Genomic DNA, 26,111 nt, shown 5'->3' on the forward strand with positions numbered 1-26,111 from the left:
TCCCTGTGAAGAACTTCCTCCTAATATCCAGCCTATACCTGCCCTGGCACAACTTGAGCCTGTGTTCCCTTTTTCTGTTGCTGGTTTCCTGGGAGAAAAGGCCAACCTCCACCTGGCTGCAGCCTCCCTTCAGGTAGTTGTAGACAGTTTCATGCACCTCTTCTATACCCTGATGGTCATCATAGGCTGGATATTAGGAGGAAGTTCTTCACAGAGAGTGATTTGCCATTGGAGTGGGCTGCCCAGTGAGGTGGTGGAGTCACCGCCCCTGGAGGTGTTCAAGAAAAGCCTGGATGAGGCACTTAGTGCCATGGTCTAGTTGACTGGCTAGGGTTGGGTGCTAGGTTGGCCTGGATGATCCTGGAGGTCTCTTCCAACCTGGTTGATTCTATGATTTTTGTTTAGAAGTGCATCCTGGTCTCAACAGCAACTTCAAATATTCAGGGTTGTTAACCCACTCCCTTCCATTGGCTCAAACCCAGATCAAACCTGGGTGTATGAGTTTGAATTTGTACTGGCATATTTCTGTATTCAGACACTGTTTGTGGCATAGAGACCAAGCTGTTAGAGAGGGGTTTGCAAACAGTGTGTTCAGTTCTGGGCCCCCCAGTTTAAAAGGGACGTTGAGATGCTTGAGTGTGTCCAGAGAAGGGTGATGAGGCTGGTGAGAGGCCTTGAGCACAGCCCTACGAGGAGAGGCTGAGGGAGCTGGGATTGTTTAGCCTGGAGAAGAGGAGGCTCAGGGGTGACCTTATTGCTGTCTACAACTACCTGAGGGGTGGTTGTGGCCAGGAGGAGGTTGCTCTCTTCTCTCAGGTGGCCAGCGCCAGAATGAGAGGACACAGCCTCAGGCTGCACCAGGGGAGATTTAGGCTGGAGGTGAGGAGAAAGTTCTTCACTGAGAGAGTCATTGGACACTGGAATGGGCTGCCCGGGGAGGTGGTGGAGTCGCCGTCCCTGGAGCTGTTCAAGGCAGGATTGGACGTGGCACTTGGTGCCATGGTCTAGCCTTGAGCTGGGTGGTAAAGGGTTGGACTTGATGATCTGTGAGGTCTCTTCCAACCCTGATGATACTGTGATACTGTGTACTGCAAAAGTGATGATACAGATGCTTTCTGAGGGCCATAACGTATTTATAGCATGATCACAGCTGCTATTAAGAGTACTGAGAAGAACAAACCTATTTCCTTTATGCAGTGTTAGATATTTGAAGTGTTTGATTTTTACAGAGAGAGAAATCCCCATATGGCCTACTCTGAACTGACTTCACCATCTTCAGTGGTCCCTTTCAACTCCACGGTTCTATGATTCTGCAACAGTTAACTATGTTACAGGATTTTAATGTACCAAATTCATAAAACATACTCGAAGACTGATGTTGGTATAGCAAAAAGAATGAGCTCAGAAACAAAGATTTTGCATGACAGGAGTCAGTTGAGAGTTATTTTGTGGAGATGAACTTTCAAACGGATCAGCAATGTTGATGGACCCTGGAGCCTGGTCACATTCTCAACCCTGTTTTAAAGCTTGTCAGGATGAGAGTTACAGCAGCAGCCTAAAAACAAGTCAATTTTTAAAGGTTTCTTGGCCTTCACTCCACAAGGATGTCTCACCTACAATAGAGCCAGTGACTCATCCTTCAATTATTGCTGCTGTCATTCTGGTCCAAATTGCTGGGAGGAAGGGAAGTACTGATAGAGACACTTTGGCAGATTAAAATAACCATGTCTGAGATGCTTTATAACAGCTTTGCTATAAGGAACCCACTTTCTCCATGATTACTTTGTTATGAATTCACTTGTGCAACACGTTCTTGGAACAGCACAGTTTGTTTCTGGAAACAGGAATTAGGGACAGGAGATTCATTATATAGACAGGGAACATTTTCCTTACAGAAAATCTGTCAGGTCAAGTCAAGCTTTTATATTACTGTTTGTAAAACAAGGTGTTTACATACCTGTAAACCTGCCATATCATTTTTTTTTCCCTTCCATGATGAAAGTTGCCTTTAGAAAAGTATGTGGAAACAGTTCTTTGGCACTGGAGGCAGAGGAAGAGGAGGAAAGGCCATTTCACCATGCTTCCCTCCCCCATTCTCCTTCTGCAAGGTGCCCTGAGCAGCTAAGAACGCCAAACACAGAAGCAAACCTTACGAGCAGCAGGGACGTGCAGTGTGCAGCCTGCTGCCATCAGCAGCACTCCTGCTCCGCTCAAACTGCAGTGCTGCCTGCAGGGATCATGCAGCCTCCTGCAGTGCTGCCTGCAACCAGCCCCCTGCCTGCCTGCAACCAGCCCCCTGCCAATCACTACATCTGTGTCCAGCTCCGTGGGGTAAGTCCAAGGCTCTGTCGTAACGCTAATAGCTAAGATATTCTAGATGATAAATAAAAGTGCTAAGAACTCACTGTACCGTGCATTCCTCCTCTGCAGGCAGCCACTCAAGTGTTTTATCTAGACCATCATCTCTGAAGGAAAGTATTTATAATTTGGCAGTCATGGTCAAAGTGTTTAGACAGTTCAGTCAATGGAAAGCCCTGAGGGGAAGAAAGAAAACTAAAACAAAGCCGTCAAGACAGAGGGATGTGAAAGGGAGTGCAAATCCCACTTGATAAACTGCGTCTTTAAACAAAACCTGGCCTCTCTTGCCCGTGGTGACTACACAAGGACTGTTGCTTTCGCAGCTTCGGAGTGTTTAGCCTCCCAAAGGTGAAGGAAAGCAGGTTTCCTGGATAAGCAGTGCACATTAATACAGAAAGTAGATGCTCAAATCCAAACCAGGAAAAGTGCAAACCACAGAGCATCTCTGAACTGCTGCTCTCCTTACTCCAGGGCCGGTACAGTCAGTACTAGATATTTTTATACTGGAGTGAACACTTCTGTCCCCTAATTTACCCTGCCATTTGCCCACCCCCAGGAACACAACATTTGCCTTCAGATAAACACAAGCCCACCTTCTCCCAAGCCTACACAGACTATTTAATTAAGAGCTTCCGAGTGGAAACCACACATCATTTCCCCAAATTAAGGGCTGCTCCATAGGAACTCTCCATTCTTGCTCTGACATAAACAGAACTCAGGAGGCCAGGGGCCAGCTCACCTCCTGAACTCCCATCCACGTGCTAGCATCACTCATTAGGCTCTGCAAACACGAGCTGGTGCTGGGGAAGAAGGTAAAAGCAGCCAGGTTTGTTGCTGGGCTGGCTCCGGTGAGGGTGGAGCTGGCTTTGCAGGCGTAGGGCTGGAAATGCCTGTCTCCTCTGCAGCAAAAAAAACCTGGAGGGCAGCCAGGCTCCACTGCTCTGACTGCTGTGGGGAGGAAAGAGCTGTAAGCCAGCAATTAGTAATCCTGCTACTAACAGGAAAGATTGTGAGGAAGCATAAATAGGTTGGCTGTTTATAGGTGAGGTAGCGTAGGAAGTTGTGTTGATAGTGGTTGGGTTTTCTTTTGGAAAGCTGCCTTGTGTAGGAAAGGACACAGTGGGTGAGAACTGCAGCACCAAGGTGAGGAAGAATTTTGTACTTGGAGGTTTGGGACTGGGTTTTAGGGAGTACTGTGTCCAGCTCTGGAAGCCCAGCACAAGAGCGATATGAATGTGTTGGAATAGGTTGGGAGAGGCAACAGAAATGGTCAGAGGGATGGCTCATCTCTCTGATGAGGACAGGCTGAGCTGGGGTTGCTCAGCCTTGAGGAGAGAAGACTCCAGGTGTATCTTATTGTGGCCTTTCAGTACTTAGAGGGGATCTGTAAGAAAGATGGGGAGAGTCTTTTCAGAAGGGTCTAGCAGCGTTCAGATGTTTTCACGTCCACACATCCTGTCTGACAGAGAAAGGAGCTTTTCCAAGTGGCAAGAGAAATAAACTCAGGAATACTCCACAAAGTACTCAGAATAAGCACAGAATTCAGAAAAATGAAGACAGGTCAGACATCAGAAAGAGGGTTGCCCAGGGAGGTGGTGTAAGCCCCATCCCTGGAGGTGTTTAAGGCCAGTCTGGATGAGGCTCTGAACAGCCTGACCTAGTGTGAGGTGTCGCTGCCCATGGCAGGGAGGTTGGAACTAGATGACCCTCATGGTCCCTTCCAACCCTGACCGATTCTATGATCTGTACAAACAGTAGAACAAGGAAATACACATTATTCTCTAGAAAATCATCTTCTTCAGAAGAATTGTTGATATCACTTCATGATCCAGAGAGAAAAAGAAAAGAAGGCCTAGAAAGTAACTGGGCTTCTAATTTTCCTTGACTGCACAAATCTCATCAGTAATTATCTTCTGCTTCCGTTTCCTGGTGTGGTTCCTCCAAAAATTGAAGGTCTGTGCTGCTAGTGCAGATGACTATGGGCATGGTGACTGCCTCTTCAGGAGGTGGACACAATCCAAAGACTAACTGAAAGCAGGGAGGTAGATAAGCTTTTTGGTGTGTGTAAGGAGATAAACGCTAAAGTATGGGAAGCAGAAATGGAGAAATCTGCTTATCTTTCCTATGTATCCACTCATCTGTCCCCAGGAATGAGTATGCATTTCACAAGCTGGGAAAGGAGCCATCAGAACACCATTACTGATTTCCCTGAGTTCTCAGAAACTAAGGATGTTCATTTATTAATGATGCTAAAACTCAATTACATTAGGCTAGAGGACAACGACAAGTCATGTCTCTTGAATCACTGCCTCATACATCTGATTCCAAGTGCAAAGTTGAAATCAGGCTTTTAAATAGACCAGCCATGTCCCCACTGGAACCCACAACCATGTGTAGTTTGGCCAGTCTACCTAACCACTGCATTAAGAGGAAAACCAGCCCTGTTGTGGGGTGCAGGAGTTATTAGTGATGACACGAATCACATTTGGAGCAATGGGGCAGAGTGACAGCACAACACGAAGAGGAAATTCTCTCTGGCACGCCCTTCACTTTCTGTAATGGCATATTGTTCCTGGGCCAAATGATGTAAGGTCCTCAAGTGCTCCTTGACAGTACCTGGAGGAGACTGCCTTAAAAATCTGCCAGTTTTGTCTTAGGTAAATAGATACAATTTCTTTAGTGCTCCCCACGCTTCCCCACGCTCACTTCAGAGAGTGCTCCTAATCCAAGGCAGCGATATTTAGCTCTCAAGCAATTGGCACGTTTTAAAGGATCATTGTGTGTTTTCATGCTCAAGTGATAAATCTGGATGTGAGCTCCTGGCACAGCCAACGGGAACGTGGATGCGTGCTGCAGAAGACAGGTTTACAGCATTAAACTCTAGAAGAAATAATTACGCGAGCCACTTTGGATGAAATCATAGTTAAGCCCTTATTGGAGTTTGAAAGCTTGGTTTACAATATGTTTCTCTCACCATTTTTCATTTTCATGAACCTCTGGCAATTTCTACTTCCAGATTGGACAAGAAGCAAAGTGGCTGAAAGTACTGGGAACTAGAGATGTGGGAAACCCAGAGATTCTAGAAAGCGATGCTGGCAGTCTCAAGAGAAACTGTGTTCTTCTGAGACACAGAACTTTGTTGTATTTCTCAGGCTGAAAAGTAAGAAGTAACAATTAAGGAGCTGCAATACTTTGCAGGTTCATACAAACTAAAACTCTTTTCCATGCAAGGGAAAGAAAACTTCTGAAGTTCATAGAATTGTCCAGGCTGGAAGGGATCTCCAAAGGTCATCCAGTCCAACCTCCCTGCAGTCCACAGGGACATCCTCAACTAGATCAGGTTGCCCAGAATACTATTGAGGCTCATCTTGAATATCTCCAGTGAAGGGGCCTCAACCACCTTCCTGAGCAACCTGTTCCAGTGTTCCACCACCCTTGTAGTAAAGTAGAACTTGTTCCTACATCCAGTTCAATTGTGTTTTCCCTGAGGATCGTTTGCCTTGAGACAGAGCACAGTAGAAAACAGAAAAGTCCATCCAGGTCAAGGAGCAGAGGCAAAAAGGACTATGTTCCCTTGAAAGGGAAGTGTAATGTACTGGTCTGGACCTTTGATAGTGATCACATGCAACAATATCATATTCTTCAGTTTCTATGCACTGTACAAGCTGGATGCAATAGGGATTTCTCCACATGCTCATAAAACTGTATTTCAAGCAGCACTAAAAATGCTTCATTTGCTGTATCAAATATTTTGCACTATTAGTCTTTGGATCATTAGAGTATGGTACCACCCATACCAAAAATTGGCATTTTAAAAGCTCCTAGGTTTCATTCCAGGCCTGAAAAGTGCTGAACAATGGACTCTTGCAAAAAGGAATTCTGTAAAAGTCCAGACCACACAAACGTGTTCTGTTCTCAGACATATGTTCAGCACTTGTCCATGCACTGTGAAAGATGAGCCTGTGTGCTTACCATAGCCACGAAATGATTTCACAGCCTCCTGCGTCAGAGCTTTATGCTCACTTCTCACCTAAGACTTCTGATTTCAGTGTCTATGGCAAAGCTGATTTTATTCAGCATAACAGGAACACAGAATCATAGAATCAACCAGGTTGGAAGAGACCTCCAAGATCATCCACTCCAACCTAGCACCAGCCCTGTCCAATCAACTAGACCATGGCACTAAGTGCCTCATCCAGGCTTTTCTTGAACACCTCCAGGGATAGGGGCTCCACCACCTCCCTGAGCAGCCCATTACAATGCCAATCACTCTCTATGGGAAGAACTTCCTCCTAACATCCAGCCTACACCTCCCCCTGGCACAACTTGAGACTGTGTCCCCTTGTTCTATTGGTGGTTGCCTGGCAGAAGAGGCCAAGCCCCACCTGGCTACAACCTCCCTTCAGGTAGTTGTAGACAGCAGTGAGGTCACCCCTGAACCTCATCTTCTTCAGGTTAAACAACTCCAGGTCCCTCAGCTTTCTCCTCGTAGGGCTGGTGTTCCAGACCTCTCAACAGGCCTGGTGAAACCATCATCTTCTCCATTTAGATAAGGAGGTACAAACTCCAAGGCTAGGATTGCAATGCCATGACTATGAGCTTGGTTGAAATTTTAGCCAGTATGCTCATAAATAACATAAATACCAAGGAATGCAAAACGCTGTACAGTGGCAACACCCATTACCTCCAGCACTGGCAGGGATTATATTATACAAACATTTATGTAATACAAAATTTCCATTTTAGATAATAAAGATTAATACACTAATCTTAAACCACACACCCCTGAAGCCAGCTTGAGTGTTTTTGCCATTATGTCCTGAGGTGAAAAAAAAAACCCAACATAACAAACCAACAAGCAAACCAAACTCTATTTTCTAATGACTTGAGCAGAGATTTGTTTTCTGAATCATTTCAAGTGGAGAAGTTTGATTGTAGTAGGCTTTCTGCCACTTGCCTAGAATCCATAAACCAAGCTTGTTACCTCCAGACTAAAAGCAGCAGATTTCTGGTAAATGAAACAGCAAAGAAATAGTGGAGATGGAGGTCCTGAGTCAGGAGAGTTCCCCAGTACCTCCCCGGTGCTGGTCCTTGGAGAGTACTATCTGCTTTATTGGGACTACTCACATACTCAAAGCTAAGGAGATGCTAACTTTCCTATTTGCTCCCTACAAAGGAAACAAGTGAAGGAGACCTATCATAGAATCAACCAGGTTGGAAGAGACCTCCAAGATCATCCAGTCCAACCTAGCACCCAGACCTATCCAGTCAACTAGACCATGGCACTAAGTGCCTTATCCAGTCTTTATCTGGCCTACCAGGAAAGAAAGAGGACAATTAGGAGGGGAGGAAAATATCACATGGTTCAGTGAAACTGATGGATAATAATGTGGCAAATGGTCTTCTAAGATTAAGAATGCAACAGATGTTTCAAAAGGATGAGATACCTTCTCCTGGGCTTGTACTCCCAGAGATAAAACTGAAGGACTTTTCCCAGTGTTTACTTTTTGATCACAGAATTAACCAGGTCCACCCTATCACCTAATCCTTCTAATGAACTAAACCATGGCACTAAGTGCCTCATCCAGCCTCCTCTTAAATGCCTCCAGGGATGGTGACTCCACCACCATCCTGGGCAGCCTGTTCCAATGGGAAATCACTCTTTCACTGTAGAACTTCTTCCTAAATCAGGGCTCAGGATCCACTGCCAGCCTTCTGCTAAAGGTAGTGTCTGGTCCAACCGTGTTGTTTTGCTCCCACAGACTGCAGCAATCCCATTGTATTTAAGGAGGTGACAGTGCATCTGAGATGAAACACCCCAGTTCTTGCACATGGGAGACCATCCCACCAGTTCAGCCACCAGATTTCTCATTTCACATGAGAAAACCAAGGAACTGAAAAGATGTGCAGCAGAACAGAAACAGCTCAGTGGATGGGCACCAGAGACTGAGCCAGCTCCTTTCTCACCCAATATGCATGTAAAGTTAACCTACCATATTCACCAATTCGATTCAACAGTTGTTAGTCAGGTTGCTAACTTTAAATACAAATACAATGAGATGCTGCAGGATTTTCCTGAGCTTGGAACAGGACACACATCTGACTGCCTTCCAGAATCAAGGTTTAAAATCAGAAACCTAAAACCCATGCAATACAGAAATTGTGTGGAATTAGGCTTCCACTTCAAGCATCTCAGTAATCAAAGCAAAGTCCAAACCCTCTGTTTGTGCTGGGTTATCTGGAAGTGGTCCAGCATGCTAGATTATCCAGATAGATAGTGAGTCACATATGGGGAATTTAAGTAATATGATTTACAAATGGCAAGTACACACTCCTCTGATTTCCCAACTAAATCCCAGGAATGCATTGCTTGGAATTTCACAGAGCAATCATAAAACCCCCCGCACACTCCTTGTATTACTTCTTAGGGAAATACAGTACCAAAGATCATAACAACTCCCTTTTTGAAGCTGATTTTATTGCTTAGGTCTAATTCCACAGCAAATAACATCACGCCATATTGCAAGCCCTTGCTTTCATCACAGTCCTTGGACTTCATTGGCCTTTCTCATTCTTGCACACAAAGACTGAAAACGGAGTGACAAAGCCAGGTTAATACTGATTTTCCAAATAAAATCTAAACCCAGCACTTGCAGGCTGAGTTTAATCCTAAACCTCACAATCTCATATAGTCACAGCAGTGTTGGCTGCTGTCTCTCAGAAACACCCCCTGCCTGCCACTGCTGGAGACACAGCACCTAAATTAGATTGTCTCTCAGTTGGGTATTGCATGGCACCAGAGGGGAGTGGAAATAGCCTCCCTGCAAGGCTAATTAAATGCACACTGCAAGCTTTTGCTGAAACCATGCACCTTCCCTTGGTCTTCTATCATCAACATCAACTTTATAGGCATTTTATTTTGGAGTGTAGCAGTTATCTGCTTGTAACATTAACAACTGCTATTAAAGATAATAGGTAAGAGGCAAGTGGAAATAGGGAGAAGGTGATAGATCTGACTGACATTTACTGGCATGGGACAATGGAGCAGTTTATGAAGCTTTTCTAGTGATGGCCCAAAACCAATCAAGATTGGCTCCATGATGTCTTGCCAAGAATGCAATAATCTTCCTCTGCAAGCTCTTCAGCGGGGGCCAGTGACATAAGAGCTTCACAGAAGGTCACACCATTGCATCAGTAAATGCGTGTAATGTGTATAAGGTGTAAGATACGCATAGGCATATGCCCCCCTCTGCCGGGGGGAAGTATAGGCTGGATGTTAGGAGGAAGTTCTTGACAGAGAGAGTGATTTGCCATTGGAATGGGCTGCCCAGGGAGGTGATGGAGTCACTGTCCCTGGAGGTGTTCAAGAAAAGCCTGGATTGAGGCACTCGGTGCCATGGTCTAGTTGACTGGCTAGGGCTGGGTGCTAGGTTGGCCTGGATGATCTTGGAGGTCTCTTCCAACCTGGTTGATTCTATGACAGCTGGGTTCTCCTTCTGGGAGCTCAGGGGTAGTTGGGGTAAGTTTAACGTGGGAGCTTCTTCCAAGGTGATTGCTATTGGGCATGGTGAGGAACTGTTCTGGTATCCGTGAAGTATCCGCCTGGAGAAGTGTCCAGGAAGACTTTACTGAGGAGATTTTCATTATTTAAAGAGGGCTTGTAAGAAAAAAAAAACAAAAAAAAACAAACCAATATCTTTTTATCAGATTCTGTTGAAACAGGAAAAGGATAAAGGATTTAAACTGAAAGAGGGGAGGTTCAGACTAGGTAGAGGAAAGAACTATTTTACAAGCAGGCTTGTGAAACACTGGCATAGGATGCCCAGATAGATGGTAAATACATCATCCTTGGAAACAGAATCACAGAATCACAAAACCAACCAGGTTCAAAAAGACCTCTAGGATCATTGAGTCCAATCTATCTCCTAACCCTTCTAATTAACTAAACCATGGCACTAACCAGCCTCCTTGTAAACACCTCTAGGGATGGAGACTCCACCACCTCCTCGGGCAGCCCATTCCAGTGGGCAATCACTCTTTCCATGAAGAATTTCTTCCCAACGTCCATCATAGACTTGCCCTGGTGCAGTCTGAGACTGTGTCCTCTTCTTCTGTCACCATTCCAGATCAGGTTGGATGGGGTTCTGAGCAACCTGATCTACTTGAAGATGCCCCTGCTCACTGCTGGGGGGTTGGACTAGACAACTTTCAAAGGTCCTTTGGAGCTCAAACTGTTACATGATTCTGTCTTGTTAAAATTCCTGCACTTGTCTTAATCTGAGACTGGAGTTAATTTTCCTACAAAGTGACAGGGGTGGGTGGTTCTCACTCCCTTTCTTCATGGACATGTTGCTTGCGTTTTCTGCAACCTTCAGGAGGTAAAAGGAATACAGTAATCTGTTTATTTTCTCCCAGCCAAACTGCCAGCTCAGTCAGACCTGCAGCCTCAGAGATTTTTCTGAAACAACTTCCAAGGCATCCATACGAGATACAGGGCACTTTATAAAGCAAAACCAGATCGCTTCTCATCCTAAAGCCACCCGTGAAGTGTCAGTCTGCAGGAATCAATTGACACACGTTTTAATCAACTTGTAAGTTACACTGGATATATGGGAATAGTTAAATTTATAGAGCTTGGAGTCTGGCCCATTAAACTTCGTCTATATCATTTTAACATTTCTGGAAGCCTACATTCAGATTTGCCTCGGGTCATGATTGAAATGAATACTCCTATTTCCAACTAAATACCAAGCACAAATCCATCAATGTGTACCAAAAGCAGGGCAAATGCTTCCTGGTGCTATCAGTGGGACTGTGTGGGGACCAGGGAGCACAGGGACATCCAGCCACCTAGCTCATAACTGTGATCCAAGCGGCAGCTTAACACACATGCAGGGAAACAAACCTTGCCAACCACACACAAGCAGAAAGGTGACTTGCTGCAATCAGATGAGGAGAGATCCTGCTGTTTGCTGAAGTGATCTTGATCCCCAGTTTAGACGTTTTTGAAGCATCTACAGGTTTGCTCTTACCAAGAAAATAAAAAGAGGTTTCTACTGTATTTTCTCCTGGAGCAGATCTAATTGATAGCATCAGCTTCTGCGCAGCAGCATTAACAGCCCTGCCTACGCAGGTACCACAAAAACCAGAGACAAAGCTTTTGCCAGTCAGGACAGGATTGTTTGTTTAAATGCAAGGAGAGAACCAAATCTGCAGCTGCTCTATCTGCAACGAGTCTCAGAGGGGCACCCAAGGCGAAAACTGACTTAGTGGGGAAAAAAAACAACCCAACATTGCGCCCTGTGAAACAGAAAAGGAAAAAACTCACCTCAAACTCTTGCTAAAATATGCACTGCCTATACTGGAAACACATCTCTGGTTTCCCAAAGAGATAGCTACAGCGTGCATGCCTCAGGTTGCCCAATGACAGGCAGGCTTAAGTGCTGAATATCAACATGAGAGTTTGTGAGGGTAATTACCTCAATTATCTCGTTACCTTGGCAACCACACAACAGACACTCAGGCTCTAATGAGTCACCACCATCCACCAACAGGCCGTGGCTCCTGTGCAGGGCAGGAGCCCTCTCCCAGAGTCCCACAGCTTCTCAGGGACCTCCAGCTCTGCCAGCTGAGCCTGGGAGGGCAAGGGCACCCCAGGGGCTCCAGTGGGCCCTGCCATCCCCATCTCCTTCGTTGCATGATCCTAGCAGTGGTGTTTGGCATAGAGTGTAAAGACACTGCTTTGTTGCCTGGGACACACACTTTTAAATGACAGTTGGTGGGCATGGATGCCTATCAAGCCTAATCACAGAATCATATGGAAAGACTTCTAAGATCATTAGGTCCAAGCTATCACCTAACCTTTCTAATTAACTAAACCATGGCACTAAGCACCTCATCCAGCCTCCAGCCAATGCACTAAGAAGTGCATGAGCTTTTTGTCCCCAACAATGGAGAACAATCACATTTAGAATCTATAATAAATGGCAACAGCTATAGGAATATAACAGGTAGAGTTATGAGTATTTGGTCAAAGCAAGTGCAACTATAACCACAGAAGCCTAATGTGAATTACTGCAAAGTAAAACAAATATGAAAAACTTCTCAGCTTCTCACAAGATTGTGCACCAAATTGCCATTATTGAGCCAAATTCTGGCCTGGATGGCAGCAGTGGCAAGCTAGAGTAGAGCTATGGAGTGATTGAAGCTTTTTCTATGCACACTCAACACCAGCTGACAGATAAATAGTTGTACAAAGCCTTGTCTTCAAAGCACTGCACTGCACAGCCTGCATAACTCGTGTATGGTAACAAAAGTATGTAGGATATGTAAGCTCCATCTCTCTTTCTGTATTATCATAGAATCAGTCAGGGTTGGAAGGGACTACTGGGATCATCTAATTCCAACCCCACTGCCATGGCCAGGGGCACCTTGAACTAGGATCAGGCTGTCTAGAGCCTCATCCAGCCTGGCCTTAAACACCTCCAGGGATGGGGCTTCCACCATCTCCCCTGGCAACCCACTCCAGGCTCTCACCAGCTTCATGGTGAAGAACTTCTTCCTAACATCTGATCTGAATCTACCTATTTCTAGCTTTGTTCCATCCCCCCTAGTCCTAGCTCTACCTGACATCCCAGAGAGTCCTTCCCCAGCTTTCTTGTAGGCTCCCTTAAGATATTGAAAGGTCACAATAAGGTCACCTTGGAGCTTTCTCCTCTCCAAGATGAACAGTCTCAACTCCCTCAGTCTGTCCTCATAGCAGAGCAGCTCCAGCCCTCTGATCATCCTCGTGGCCCTTCTCTGGACACCCTCCAGCACATCTATATCCCTCTTGAAACAGGGACTCCAGAACTGGACTCAGGGCTCCAGAACTGGACGCAGTACTCCAGGTGGGGTCTTACCAGTGCAGAGTAGAGGGGGAAGATCACTTCCCTTCCCCTGCTGGCCACACTTCTCTTGGTGCAGCCCTGGAATCTCGTTGACTTTCTAGGCTGCAAGAGCGCACTGAAACCACACTGAAAATTATACACATCTGTACATTCACCTATGTATAAAATATTCTGCCCAGACAGGTTGATTTTGATTTCCTTATCTCAGCTACATAGCAACAGCAAATATTCAGAAAGAGGAAGAAAAATGATAGCAGTTCCTGGGAAAGTTTGTATTAAGATGACAAGTAAGAAAAATATTTTTTGTATTCAGTGGAGTAATTGAGTAATAGGAAACATGAGACTATGTGTAAAGCAGGGTTCATGATAGTGATGGGATAATGAACCTGGAGCTCTTATTCACCTCTTTCTGCAATTTGACAGAATTGATGACCTGAAAATAAGAGGCAAACACACACCTATATGTTTTCGGTGCATAATCCCTTGGCACATGCAGTCCCTGCCCATATTGCTGCGGCAGTATGTGCAGATCACAATGTTTTACAAACACCATGTAATTAACAACACTTGCTAAGTCCAAAGTTTGCCCAGGAAAAAAACTCTCATGCACAAGCTGACTATGTGTGAAAGTTGAGAAAGGAGTCTTCCTTCAAGCCAAGCAAATCTCTCTCTCTCTCCAGCTACTTTTAAAATGAATATCAAATCAAAACACAACAAAACGCTCTTGTGTTGTGATGAGGAAAAGTAACAGAGGGGAAAAAGAAAGAGTTTTTAGTGCAAAGTTCTGGACCCTGTGAACATTTTCTTTCTGGAAATATGTTCTTTCTGTTTTACCACTGCGTTGGTCCCATCAAAGGGATGATGATGCCTACAAATGGATATGTTCTCCACCTGTGATGGGTGGAAAGCTATTTTGCAGACAAAAGATACCATGTTTGCATTAGATACTCAGGAGCAACAAATTCAGCCTGATGTACTAACCCTGACACTGTATCTTTCCCATGAAGCTGGTAGCAGAGAAGGAGACCTGGGAGCAGGCAAAGGGGTGGGACAGATAGAAATCTTGAAAACCAACTGCAGTGTGGCAGCAGACATAGGGGACCAAACCAACAACATTTCCCCCACCTAATCACAACAAATTACTTCTAATCACAAACAGATGGCATTCATAATCAGTTTTCTAAAGCCAATCTAATGAAGCCCCAGCAACTCCCAGCTGAAGAATTACTTTAGAAGACAAGGGAATACCTATAGGTCGGTTTACATACCTTGGCAGCAGCATGCACACCAACAGGGATATGCAGAAGGAAATAAGGTCACAAATTGGCAGGGCAGCAGCTGCCTGTACCAGTTTAAACAAGATTCAGTTGTTGAAAAATCTCCATCTTCAAGGCCAAATCAGCAACTCCTAGACCAAACTATGAATCTTCAGCTCATATGTTGTTTCCATCTGAACACATGGATATGAAACCTGGGCGTCCCCCAGAGGCACACAGGCAGGCAGCTTAGAGCTTGGAAAGAAAATGCCTCAGAAATGCTAAATGGTTTGAAAATATGAAATGGAATGGATTTGTAATGAATGTCAGGGGCTATCAAGCTCCTCTGTACCTCTATCAAATTAAATGGGTGTATTTGGGATGCATGCCAATAGTGAAGGCAAGCATCCACTCCCTTTGGGATACACATGGAGGAATGAATGCACGGTGCCGACTGCACAGCTCCATCACACACGCCCAGACAAAGTGAGAGCAGCACAAGGATGGATGTGCATGGCAACACTGCCTGCAGCAGCTGAAACTTGATGACAGGCTAGGGTCTGTCAGACTCTTACATGATGATCAGTTCAACCTAACTGAATGCTACATTGACCAAAGGAGCTGGGGCTGGCTAGTTTGAAACAAAAGAGGCTGAGCAGAGACCTCATGTCTACAACTACCTGAAAGGACCTTGTAGAGAGGCCTCTGCTGGTATCTTCTCACAGGTAAACAGTGACAGAACAAGAGGGAATGGCCTCAAGCTGCAACTGGGTAGGTTTAGACTGGACATCAGGAAACATTTTTTCCCAGCAGGAATGATCAGGCATTGGAACAGGCTGCCCGGGGAGGTGGTGGAGGCACCGTCCCTTGAGGTCTTCAAGAAAAGAGTGGATGAGGCACTTGGTGCCGTGGTCTAGTTGACTGGCTAGGGCTGGGTGCTAGGTTGGACTGGATGACCTTGGAGGTCTCTTCCAACCTGGTTGATTCTATGATTCAAAGGGCAATTAATCTCAGCCCACACTGATAAAAGGAGATAGGCAGGTGAACAACCTGCTTTTGCTTCCCTGCTCTTTGCCTGCTCTCTCTGCTGTGCCCAGCCCTGCTGCTATTGCACACTGCCTTATTGCTTGCCTGCTAAACTCCACTGCTGCGAGTTACCAGAAGCAGACCCTGGATGCCTGCATGTGATCAGCCTGTGTGGCCAGCGTGACATCGTGCTGAGAGTGCACAACATCTGCCTCTGCACCTGGTGGTCCTGCCTAGAATCCCTGGATGCATACACAGATCATCCAGAAGAAGCCAGGAGACAAGGTCAGAGATTGTCTGCATCCTGTCCCCGGAAGCTGGGAAGATTCAAGCCCCAACATCCAACAAGACAGAGTCCCCTGAAAGCATCTGGGCACTGTTTGGACTGTGGCTAAGCCCCACGAGTGGGTAATAATAATAATAATATTCTGTAAGTAAATGCTGCAATGCCTCTTTGTAATTCTCTACTGCCTTCTGCCATAGAGCATAAAGAGCTTGAGCCCAGCTACTGGGCAAGCAGCATATTGACTGCAAGCGGCATTTGACCGCGGGACCTTCTCTTCCAGTTCAATTAATGTTTCTGTTTTGCTGGTTATTACTAGATGTAGATAATATCCACAGAATGTTTCCATCATTGTGTAAGAACCAAAATATTATTAAAATTAGTGGTCAGGTGTGTCGAGAGAGTTCTGAACAGCAACATTAATAAACAGTAGTATTTTGGAAAATATCATCTTGCGTCAATTAATTTCCCCTCCCCAACAAATCTCTATTACCTACTGGATGGAATGAGCAGGATCATGGCAGATTTAAGCTGTCACCATCAATCACAGCCAGTGAAAAGGCTTTCCAGGTGGCACAAACAAATTCTGCTTAAAAATCCTTTCATAGAATCAACCAGGTTGGAAGAGACCTCCAAGATCATCCACTCCAACCTAGCACCCAGCCCTGACCAATCAACTAGACCATGGCACTAAGTGCCTCAGCCAGGCTTTGCTTGAACACCTCCAGGGATGATGACTCCACCACCTCCCTGGACAGCCCATTCCAATGCCAATCACTCTCTCTGGCAAGAACTTCCTCCTAACATCCAGCCTATACTTCCCCCGGCACGATTTGAGACTGTGTCCCCTTGTTCTGTTGCTGGTTGCCTGGGAGAAGAGACCAACCCCCACCTGGCTACAACCTCCCTTCAGGTAGTTGTAGACAGCAGTGAGGTCACCTCTGAGCCTCCTCTTCTCCAGGCTAAACAGTGTCAGCTCCCTCAACCTCTCCTCATAGGGTTTGTGTTCCAGGCCTTTCACCAGCTTTGTTGCCCTTCTCTGGACACGTTCCAGCACCTCAACATCTCTCTTGAATTGAGGGGCCCAGAACTGGACACAGTATTCAAGGTGTGGCCTGACCAGTGCTGAGTACAGGGGAAGAGTAACTTTCCTCATCCTCCTGTCCACACTGTTCCTGATGCAGGCCAGGATGCCATTGGCATGCTAATGTATGTTTCCTGTGGCTGGGGGGGAAACATTCAATTTGGTTTCCAGTCTCAATGTGAGGGTGTTTCAGATGCTGTGAGCAATCCACCAGATTGGACTAGATGCAGAAACAGCAGGAGGTAGCTTGCAGTCAGAGAACAAGAGGGAAAACAATGAATTCCTGGGACAGTGCTGGCCACTTCAGTCATCTAATGAAAATATTGACATTTATGGGAATCCACAGGCAGAGTTAGACATAGTTGCGGTCTCTGCTGCTGTATCGCTTTTCACAATGTTTTATTTCTGTTTACCTTACAAAGCAAACTACTGTAGCTAATATATTTCTAGTAATTAAAGAAGAGGCAGCCAAGCTCGAGAGAAGAATAGCCTCTGAAATTCACACTTTTCCCAGCTGGAAGGCTTAATTAGGCTGAGGGTTCCTTTCCTCTCCCTGACCAGATAGGAAAGCTGGGAGGAATGAAGAGAGGCCCCTAATTATCACTGGTATAACTTCACAAAACCCCCCAATGTGCTTACACGAGGGATTAATTTGGTGCATTGTTGTTTGCTAATCATCCAATTAGCAGTTAAACAGCCAGAACCAATACATTGCTGTGCGTGTACTCATGTGTTAGTGTGGACACGCACACACGAGGATTTCACGTCTGCCACCCTGACCACTTCTAAAGCTGGAGCTGGTGCATGGTGCCCTGCATCAGTCTGATATGTGTCTGGGGACAATCTCTCTTCGGGCCCCAAAGCAGTTTTTGTGGTCTGTCATCGTACTGGAGCTGACAGAGCACAAATCATGCCTGGGAGGAGCAGGGAGACAGCTTCCTCAGTGAAAGGTCTGGGAATATTTTGCAACAGTCAAAACCAGGTTTTGCAACCCAAAACTGCCCCAGACCTGAGGGGTTTCACTCCAGGAGGAACAGGAGTGCAGTGAGTGTTGTGAAGACACAACTGTGTTTGTGGTTTTGCAAGACTGACTCCGGCTGACTGCCGTGGCAGGGAAGTCTGCCCCATGCACGCCTTGACTCTAATCCCTTAATCTCACTGAGAAAAACGTCTTCTTTGCACGTTCTTGTAATTATTCAACAGGGAAGGTCTCGCTCAGCATGTAGCAGAATCCAGCTTATTATACTGCCTTCAATCTTCATGGTCCAGGACCAAAACACAGCTACTCTTCTGGAAAGATACACTGGAGGGGAAGGCTTTTTCAGGTTTGTCCTAAAGAGGTTTTCCTTCCCCTCTACTCTGCCCTGGTGAGACCTCACCTGGAATATTGCATTCAGTTTTGGGCTCCCCAGTTCAGGAGGGATAGGGATCTACTAGAGAGAGTCCAACACAGGGCTATGAAGATGATGAAAGGCTGAAGCACTGCCCTGTCAGGAGAGACTGAGAGACCTGGGACTGTTTGGTCTGGTGAAGAGAAGACTTAGAGAGGATCTAATCGATGTTTATGAATATCTAAGGGCTGCGGGTCAAGAAGGAGGGCACAAACATTTCTCAGTTGTGCCTTGGGATGGGACAAGGGGCAATGGGTATGAACTACAGCACAGGATGTTCCAGCTCAACATAAGGAAGAAATTCTTGACTGTAAGGGTTACGGAGCACTGGAACAGGCTGCCCAGAGAGGTTGTGGAGTCTCCTTCTCTGGAGGCTTTCAAGACGCATCTGGATGTGTTCCTGTGTGACCTGAGCTAGATTCTATTGTCCTGGCTCTGGCAGGCAGGTTGGACTCGATGATCTATGGAGCAACCCCTAACATGCTGTGATACTCATAAATGTGGTGGTCACAGCAAAGATAAATATCTATTGACCTCTCATCAGAAGTTCTCCCAGCTCTCCAGCCATGCTTTTCTGTGGTGAGACTGGAGAGGTGGCTTCTTAAAGATAATCATGGTGCAGATCTGTCAGCTATGAAGTAATGTTTATATCTTCTGGATCAAGAAATTGTCAGGAGAACACACATCCAGAGAACATTGGAATGGGCTGCCCAGGAAGGTGGTAGAGTCACCGTCCCTAGAGATGTTCAAGAAAAGCCTGGATGAGGCACTTGGTGCCATGGTCTAGTTGACTGGCTAGGGCTGGGTGCTAGGTTGGGCTGGATGATCTTGGAGGTCTCTTCCAACCTGGCTGATTCTATGATATGATTCTATGAAAAAAAGCCAACAAACCAACCAAAAGCCAACTCCTCACCCAAAAAAACTGGAAATGGAATGAAGCTTTGTATTTACAGCTTAGCACAATATACAAGCAGATATAGAAGAAATAGGTAAGTTAAAAGGTAATACAGAAACACAACATCCCTCCCAGAAACCTGAGTCCTCAGGAGTGGCTCTCAACCACCTTCCCGCCTTTCTCCCACCCCTCTACCTTGCCGAAGATCTTGCCTTATGTTTAAGATGGTTTTAAGGGTTAGCCAGGGGGCTTAGGAAGCAGGTGGATTAGTCACACAGATGGCAGGTTAGGTTAGAGAGAGAGAAGCTCAGCCCAAAGCCCAGGCAGCGACTGTGTTATCTATATTTATGTTCTTGTTCCTATACATCTCAGCAAGCCTATGAGTGCAGCAGACATCACCATTGTTTCCTTTTCACAGCCTGTAATCTAATTTGTCTCACCAACACATTCTAGCTAGCCTCAAACCAGCACAATAAATAAAAGGTATCTGAGATAGGGGAGTTACAAAAGCTATAGGGAAGGGAAAAAAAAACCCAACCAAGATACAAACCATGTAAATAGAACCAGATTGATGGCAATGGTTTTGTCTGCTTCGTGGATTGATGGCCACGTGGTAAAACAAAGAGTGGCAGGAACAGGAGTGTGATGCTGTCAGGCAGGGAGGCAGGGCAAGAGAGAGTGTAGTGTTCAGACCCACCCCCTGGGGAGGGGTCAGAAGGACCTGGGGTCAGTGTCAAGACCACTCCTCTAAGAGGGTTAACCCTTTTCAGAGTTGTCTTCTGAGTGCAGGATTTTCCAAATCTGGAAAGCATTGAGGTTTGACAAAAGGATACGAGAAAACCATTCCTGACAAAGCCTCCACGCTCCTACTTCATTTGAGGTTTTGAAGCACATGTTGCAAGGCATGGAGCACTCTGAGCAAGAATTTGAGAGCAGTGCATGCTCTGGTTCTCATCTGTCTCTGTGTCTGGGTATGCAATGGGTTCTTCATTCTGCTGAAGGCATGACAGCAGGGAGTCCTGTCCACCTTGCAGAAACCCCTGCAGCATCCTCTGCCTGGTAAATCACTAGCAGACAAATACTAGGAGAAACTCTTTCTTAAACCTGCTTTTGAAATTTCCTGGGCTGTTTTAATTGTAGCATGATTTCTTCCTTTCTTTTGTTTCCCTGTAGAGTTTATCCCATGACCCATTCTAGACATTAATGGCTTGCATTTTAGAAAGTGAGCCTGCTGGTTATTTATGTCCTATATCTCTATTTAAGTTATGAATTTAGCAGCTGGAGGCCATATGGAAAAGTTGGTCATTGTGAGTGAAGACCTTTGCAGATAAGGGATAGGAAACAAGAGCTTTTTTCCCCCCCTACTTGGTTCCTAATCATATGCCATTAAAGAGAAATATATATGGAACAGGATATTTTTCCTAATATTATGGTTTACTAGATCAATTTCAACCAGGCCCTGATGTAAGGGCCAAAGAAACAGCAGCCTGTGAGCAGTGAAAGGGGGCCTGTAAGAATGATGGGGACAATCTTTTTAAAGCAAGGCCTGTTGCAACAGGACAAAGGGCAACAGCTTTAAACTGGAAAAGGGAAATTTGGGCTAGATATGAAGAAGACATTTTTTGCAATGAGAATCATAGAATCAACCAAGTTGGAAGAGACCTCCAATATCATCCAGTCCAACCTAGCACCCAGCCCTAGCCAATCAACTAGACCATGGCACTAAGTGCCTCATCCAGGCTTTTCTTGAACACCTCCAGGGACAGTAACTCCACCACTTCCCTGGGCAGACAATTCCAATGCCAATCACTCTCTCTGGCAAGAACTTCCTCTTAACTTCCAGTCTATACCTCCCCCGGCACAACTTGAGACTATGTCCTGTTGCTGGTTGCCTGGGAGAAGAGACTAACCCCCACCTGACTACAACCTCCCTTCAGGTAGTTGTAGGCAGCAGTGAGGTCACCCCTGAGCCTCCTCTTCTCCAGGCTAAACACCCCCAGCTCCCTCAGCCTCTCCTCATAGGGTTTGTGTTCCAGGCCCCTCACCAGCTTTGTCACCCTTCTTTGGACACATTCCAGCACCTCAACATCTCTCTTGAATTGAGGGTGAATTGAATGGTGAAATGTTGACCAGAGAGATGGTAGATGTCCCATCCCTAGAAACATTCCAGGTGAGACTGGACTCTCGAGCGTGCTCTAGTGCATACTGCAGGAGAGTTGGACTAGATGACCGTTAAAGATCTCTTGCAATCCAAAGCAATCTCTGATTCTAGGCAGGAGGACAGTCTCAAGCTGTGCCAGGGCTGGTTTAGGCTGGATGTGAGGAAGAAGTTCTTGACAGAAAGAGTGACTGGCATTGGGATGGGCTGCCCAGGGAGGTGAAGTCACCATCCCTGGAGGTGTTTAAGAAGAGGCTGGATGAGGCACTCAGTGCCATGGTTTAGTTAATTAGGAGGGTTAAGTGATAGGTTAGGCTCAATAATCTCAGAGGTCTTTTCCAACCTGGTTAATTCTGTGATTCTGTGAAATATTCTATTTTAGATTAATGAGCAGGAATTAAGGGGACTGAATTTTGCACTACTAGTTTGAAGGAGCTTGACCTCAAGCAGGACTTTCTTTCCATGGACAGAGTCATCTTTTTCACTTCCCTGCCTTCCTCAAAACCATTTTTGCCTGGCAACCAGCTCATACAAAGCCTGCTCCTGGACAGCAGCAGGAGTCACTGCTTGCTAGTATACACCTATGCTGGACTGAGGATATAAATAAGAGATATACAGGCTGCTTTGTTTGGGTGGCACATAATGGTAGTCCAGCTGTATGTACAACCTAGAGAAGTGTACAGAGATCCAACAGACTCAGTGCATCTCTCTGCCTTCCCAGCCATAAACATCAGCCCTGCTATCTACAATGAGAAGGTATCTTGCCAGTGTTGACCTTAGCAACAGTTAATGCTTTTTCAAGCTTCCCAAAAGCATGTGAGCTGTCCTACATGAAGGAAGAAAACCAAACTAAACTTGGTCCCTGAAAACTAATAAACTGGAAACCTCCTCATCCAGTTTTAGGTGGCTGTATCAGGACAGCAGTGTATCAGACTTGGGTTTGGTCAGCAAAAGATGCAGAGGGTGGTAAGAAGTGAAGCAGACCTTATTTTATTTTCCTTATACCTCAGGAATGTAAATGCATTTCAGTTTCCAGCTAAGTATCAAAAAATATGTACATTCCACTTCCTGGAGAAGCTGACAAAATTAATTCACCCTTAAAAGCAAGAAGAAAACGAGTCTGACAGACTCGTTCTCATCTGGGCATCCTTTCCTGGGTTGCTCTTTGCCAAGCCATGATTGCAAAAGTAATTCTCTACACCCCTGAATGCCTGCCACAGAGCTGTTCCAAGTGTGACCAGGTAAGTTGACATGGGGGTGTTATATTTAGTAGGGTTGATAGCTGTATGTAAGACTTAGGAGCAAATGCCACTACTGGAAGTCCAAAGCAGTGCCAGAGCTGACAGGAAAATCAATTACAGAGCCACAGTGAGGCAGTGGAAAGAGAATGATGGAGAACTTGAAAATTAAAAATATCTATATGCTAGAATTTCAATTGCATAACCATTCTTCACCTGCTATGCCTACACAGAAGAGGAATGGCTTGTGCAAAGCCTCCTCAGAAAGAAAGGAGGAATAAGAAAACTACAGCTTAGTGTCACCAAGGTTTTTGAGGCCAGATGGAAAATCCATGCCACGGTAAGGGACGTAATTGGTCTGCTGCTTTGCAAATGTAAAGAAAACAAACTGCACTTCAACTTTGTTATAGTTCTACTCAGCAGTGATTTTAGGCCAGCTTACCACAAACTGCTGCAAGATGTTGTTAAAAGAACACAAATCTTACACTCTTAAAAGTAAGCTTTCTTCCGACAAATTGAAGACTGAAGTGTCTGGGCTCAGGGAGCAGTCACTAGCAGGTGCTTACTCAAAGCACACATCTATATACATCCTCTCCCTTTACACTGCACTGGTGAGACCCCACCTGGATTCATCCAGTTTTGGAGCCCCTGTTACAAGAGGGATATGGGTGTGCTGGAAGGTGTCCAGAGAAGTGCCACGAGGATGATCAGAGGGCTGGAGCACCTCCCCTATGAGGAGAGACTGAGGCAATTGAGGCTGTTCAGTCTAGAGAGGAGAAGGCTCCAAGGTGACCTTATTGTGGCCTTTTAGTGTCTTAAGGGGGCCTACAAGAGAGATGGGGAGGGACTTTTTAGGAGGTCAGGCAGTGATAGGACTGGAGGGAATAGAAAAAAGCCAGAAACGGACAGATTCAGTCTGGATGTTAGGAAGTAGTTCTTCACCATGAGGGTGGTGAGACCCTGGAATGGGTTGCCCAGGGAGATGGTGGAAGCCCCATCCCTGGAGGTGTTTAAGGCCAAGCCAGATGAGGCTTTAGACCACCTGATCTAGTGTGAGGAGTCCCTAGCCATGGCAGGGGGATTGGAAATAGATGATTCTGGTGGTCCCTTCCACCCCTGACTGATTCTACAATTATTTGCTTCCAGAAGTGCAGAAAGTCCTGCACATAGATGGCTAAATGCTTTTGTATTGAAGTCTTTGGTGATGAAAAACTGGAAGAGCCAGCTTCTCTGTGCAAATAAATGCCAAACCCATCACTTGTTTCAGGTGAAGAAGAAACCCAGGAAACTCAAACACAAAGCTTTGCACTTTTCTCTTTCAGACATTTCAACTAGGAACATTCTCTTAATTACCAACACTGAGAGCACACAAAGACAAAAACAACACAGGAACTGCTGCTGGTCCAACCACAAGATAAGGAACAAGTTCTTCACCATGAGGATGGTAAAACACTGGAACAGGTTGCCCAGGGAGGTGCTTGAGGTCTCATGCCTGGAGATATTCAAGGTAGGGCTTTGGGCAACCTGATCTAGTGGAGGATGACCCTGCTTACTGAAAACGTGAGGCTGGACTAGATGAGCTTTGGAGGTCCCTTTCAACCCCCAATCATTCTATGATTCCATAGCATTCTCACTGCTACACTGGATCCCACTTGACTCAGGGACTATCCAAGAACTGAAGGAGGAAGCAAGACCATGAGCTGGCACTCATGGCTCCTGACGGTGTCTCACTACTCAGTCCCAGACACTCTGGGAGAGAGACAGAGGCTGCCATTTCACACCAGAAGATGGATGTGGGTGTGGAGGGCACTGCTGAGGTGCTTCAGGGAGTTACACAGGCACCATCATGATACCATGCAGAAGGCCTGGCTGACACTGGATGTCAGCTCTGCAGCAAGTCTAGATTTTCAAGCAGTTTTGCCTGTATTGCACTGAACAGGGGTGGTATCAGACCAGCTCCACTCAGTAGTCACACACCTAAGAGAGACAGAGTTTGGAAAGCAGAGGGACTGCCCTTGAGAGTGGGATTTCATAGAATCAACCAGGTTGGAAGAGACCTCCAAGATCATCCAGTCCAACCTAGCACCCAGCCCTATCCAGTCAACTAGACCATGGCACTAAGTGCCTCAGCCAGACTTTTCTTGAACACCTCCAGGGATGGTGACTCCACCACCTCCCTGGGCAGCCCATTCCAATGCCAATCACTCTCTCTGGCAAGAACTTCCTCCTAACACCCAGCCTACACCTCCCCTGGCACAACTTGAGACTGTGTCCCCTTGTTCTGTTGCTGGTTGCCTGGGAGAAGAGACCAACCCCCACCTGGCTACAGCCTCCCTTCAGGTAGTTGTAGACAGCAATGAGGTCCCCCCTGAGCCTCCTCTTCTCCAGGCTAAACACCCCCAGCTCCCTCAGCCTCTCCTCATAGGGTTTGTGCTCCAGGCCCCTCACCAGCTTTGTTGCTCTTCTCTGGACATGTTCCACTATCTCAACATCTCTCTTGAATTGAAGGGCCCAGAACTGGACACAGTGCTCAAGGTGTAAACATAATCCCTCTCACCATGCCATAAGAGCTCAGGGCAAATAACATTGCTGCTACTAACAGCAACTTCCTGGAGGGAGACATTTCCCTTTTCAAGAACAATCTCACATGCCATGGTCTAACCACAGGTATCTCCTACAAGAATATCCTTTTTTTTCAAAGAGCTGCTGAGATCTTTTAAACACAGAGACCTACCAGATTCTGATATTTTTGATGGACTATAAAACATAGATCTTTCATAAATACAGATATGGCAAAATGGAATTGCTGGTAATTGGACACAGAAAGAGAGGGGATGGGTTCAAGCTGAGGCTGGAAGGTTTAGATTGGACATTAAGAAAAAGTTTGTCATGGAGAGAGTGGTCAAGCACTGGAATGACCTGCACAGGGAGATGGTGGAGTCACCAGCCCTGGATGTGTTTAAGGGTCATTTGGATGTGGTGATTAGGGATATGGTTTAAAGTGAATCATGTAAAACAGGGTTATAGGTTGGGCGTAGTGGAGGAGCTTTTTCAACCTGGATGTTTCTGTGATTCTGTACTGCATGAGTATTGATTATCCATTTCAAAGAGGGGGAGCAAGTCTGGATGTGAATGAATGTAAATACTACTTCATCATGAAACGTTTTGCTTGTATGATTAAGTGTTTTCTCAGCCTCAGGGTATACCAGGCTGGAAGTGTTGCCTGCTGCATGGTTTCAAATGGTTTGCCTAACTGATTTTCAAGGAGCCCAAGTGGCAGCACTTCCCACTCGCTCTCCTTAACATACTATTCCATAGCTTCCTAATTTTCAGCATTCAAAAGCTGTTCCCAAAAGGCAAGCTACTTGGCACCTCATTCAAATCTCCACAACACCCCCCAGATTTAGAGGGAGCAATCTCAAGTCCCAGTCTAAACTTACTGTTTAGTAAAATTTGGGAATACAGTAAGAGAGCAACAGAAGCCACTGCTGCCTTATTTATGTTGCAAAATGAGGATAAATAGGGTAACTCTT

General features: G+C 45.8%; 1 long non-coding RNA gene across 1 annotated transcript in view; it reads right to left on the reverse strand.

The window, feature by feature from the left end:
• Positions 1 to 5,270: 5,270 nt before the first annotated feature.
• LOC135178992 (uncharacterized) overlaps positions 5,271 to 26,111 on the reverse strand; it is a 28,330-nt gene continuing 7,489 nt past the window's right edge. The window contains exon 2 of the long non-coding RNA XR_010303820.1: positions 5,271 to 5,511. This is a non-coding gene — a long non-coding RNA (uncharacterized LOC135178992). The remainder of the gene's footprint in view (positions 5,512 to 26,111) is intronic.

The sequence above is a fragment of the Pogoniulus pusillus genome, chromosome 10 (assembly GCF_015220805.1).
Source record: "Pogoniulus pusillus isolate bPogPus1 chromosome 10, bPogPus1.pri, whole genome shotgun sequence".
NCBI lineage: Eukaryota > Metazoa > Chordata > Aves > Piciformes > Lybiidae > Pogoniulus > Pogoniulus pusillus.